We start from the raw sequence: 3241 nt of genomic DNA, 5'->3' as shown, positions 1-3241 counted from the left end.
AAATTTCATCACTAAAGAAGGTAAGCATTGTATACCTATTTTGCTAAACAAAAAAATTTCAACATTATACATATATCTGTCTTTATTAATTAGAAAGTATCAGGATAGATACTGGTGTTCTTAATATTGAAAGTCAATACATATTAGAAATGCATGTTGAGTTTAATGCGAATGGGAATAATTCTGAGTTTAAAACAATGACAGAATCAGTTAATCCGAAGTGAACGACAAGCGGGAATGTATAAGTAAAGGAAAATGAAACATAATATATAATGTTTAAGTTTAAAGAAACCAAGAACATATCTTTTACATTACAAAATAACAAGATGCCTTTAAAATTGAAACTATTCAGAAAGTATTCAGTCCTTCATTAACATTAAAGTTTAATTTTATAAAACAAATGAGGTGAAATTACTACCACGAATTGATAAATACTAACAGGAGGTAATTATTTCGTTCCTAGTTATTTACTTAGAAGTATCAAACAACAGAGTAGGGGTAGAATCCAGCCCTATTAGGTGAGGAAAAAAAGACGTTCTTCGATCCTACAGGTCTTACATTTATTAAGTAAATATACTGAGTCAGCAAAACTACCTTTCGTTACAAGTAGTTAGTGTTGAACGAAAAGCCAATTTAATTCAGATTATAAGATGTATCAGTAAAAAGTTGAAATGTATTCATGTCTCAGGTTTAATTGGTAATCTATAACAGTTCAAGCCCAAGAAATTTGTGAAGGATAAATTGGGTATATTGATGTCAGTGTTAGAATTTTAATTATTGGTACAATTAAATTGTGCATATTATATGATCATACGAACTGATACAAATTTGTCGACGTTGTTACAGTTTAAAAATATAACATAATATATATATCTTTTTATAAAAATTCCAATTCGAAAAAAAATTCAAAATAGACAAATAAAGCAAAATAGAATAAGATAAAATGAAGTAAAATAAAATAATATAATAGTCCATCGGTTAAAATACTATACCTGATGACAAAACTTTAAAATGACAAAACTTTAAAATGACAAAAGTTATATTAGAAGGTCCTTTACTTCCCTCAAGGTACACGTAATAACAGCAGGCTTCCATAGGTAAAATCCGTCTCTGCTCACCAAACTTACAAAAGTTCATACAAAACACTGGTCAAAAACATAGGTCAAAAACACATACATGACGTATGTTTTTGACCAGTATTTTATATATATATATATATATATATATATATATATATATATATATATATATATATATATATATATATATATGTATGTATATATATATATATATATATATATATATATATATATATATATGTATGTATATATATATATATATATATATATATATATATATATATATATATATATATATATGTATATGTATATATATATATATATATATATATATATATATATATATATATATATATATATATATATATATATATATATATATATATATATATGTATATATACCTTGAGGGAAGTACAGGACCTTCTAATATAACTTTAAATGATGTTGAATTATTTTAAAGTTTTGTCATCAGATATAGTATTTTAACCGATGGACTATTATATTATTTTATTTTACTTCATTTTATCTTATTCTATTTTGCGTTATTTGTCTATTTTGAATTTTTAATCGCTTAATTTCATTCGAATTGGAATTTTTATAAAAAGATATATATATATATATATTATGTTATATTTTTTAACTCTTGATTTATTTGTATGTTATTAGTAGAATATATATATATATATATAAATTTTTATATTGTTTGTTTTATGTTGTATTTTATTTTTTATATATTTTCTTAACTATTTGCGGACTTTGATGTATTTCTTTATATATGATCGTTTATTGAGGGGACTGTTGTATGTTGAGTCGTTGACCCAAATGTAATGCTTTTATTCTGTAACTAATAATTTTTTATCCCCGTCTCAATTAACTTGAGCACTTCTTTTTTCAGCCCTGTAAAAAACTAATTTGTTTCCTAATAAGAAACGATTACTATTACCTATATATATATATATATATATATATATATATATATATATATATATATATATATATATATACATTACGACTGGGTGTTGAGGCAGTTACTCAACAACTCAAATGTGGACGTAATATACCTTGATTTTGCAAAAGCTTTTGACAAAGTGGATCATGGTGTGATATGCCACAAACTGCGTGATCTTGGTATAGCTGGAAAACTTGGAGAGTGGTTACATGACTTTCTGAAAGATAGAAGTCAGGCAGTAGTGGCTAATGGAGCCACCTCTATGAAAACACAAATAATGAGCGGTGTTCCACAGGGCACTGTCTTGGGACCATTGCTTTTTATAGTCGCTCTCTCAGATATGCCTTCAAGTACCCGGATAGCCACTCTTGCAAGCTACGCAGACGATACAAAAGTCTCGCAGAAAATACAGAACTCCAGTGATGTTGCACACCTGCAGCAGGAATTGGACTCAGTTTACAGATGGGCTGAGGACAATAATATGCAGTTTAATGCTGAAAAATTCCAAGCCCTGCGCTACCAACGTCCAAAACTGAATATGAAACTTACAGAGTACACTGGTCCACAGGGAATTTCAATCCCAGAGCCTAAATCAGTGAGAGACCTGGGTATCGACATGAGTGATGATACCTCTTTCCAAGTGCACATTACCAGAATGGCAACAAAGTGCAGACGATTGGCTGGATGGATCCTGAGAGCATTCAGAACCAGAGATAAGGAAACCATGATGATCCTCTGGAGGACATTCGTCCTCAGCCGCCTGGATTACTGCTCACAGCTGTGGTCACCCAGCAGTGTGAAATTAACAGCAGACCTTGAAGCAATCCAGAGGAGATTCACAAAGAAGATTGTCTCTTTGCAACTGCTCAGCTACTGGGAAAGGCTGAAACAGCTAAGACTCTACTCTCTGGAGAGAAGGCGGGAGAGGTATGCAGTAATATACATCTGGAAGATCCTGGAAGGAATTGTGCCAAATTTTGGCATTGAAAGCTACACCAATGCTAGAACGGGACGACACGGCATAGTGCCAAAGATCCCAGCAATGCCATCGCGCTTCAGGACCAGTTACTGCAACAGCTTGGGATTCAGGGGCCCACAGCTTTTTAATATTCTCCCAAAGAGCCTGAGGAATCTGCACAAAGTAGATGTAGGAGTTTTTAAATTAAAGCTGGACCTCTTCCTATCGAGAGTCCCAGATGAACCTACCTCGCG

This window comes from Octopus bimaculoides, chromosome 5 (genome assembly GCF_046866305.1).
Source record: "Octopus bimaculoides isolate indiv1 chromosome 5, ASM4686630v1, whole genome shotgun sequence".
Taxonomy (NCBI): Eukaryota; Metazoa; Mollusca; class Cephalopoda; order Octopoda; family Octopodidae; genus Octopus; species Octopus bimaculoides.
Note: the sequence above shows the minus strand (reverse complement) of the source record.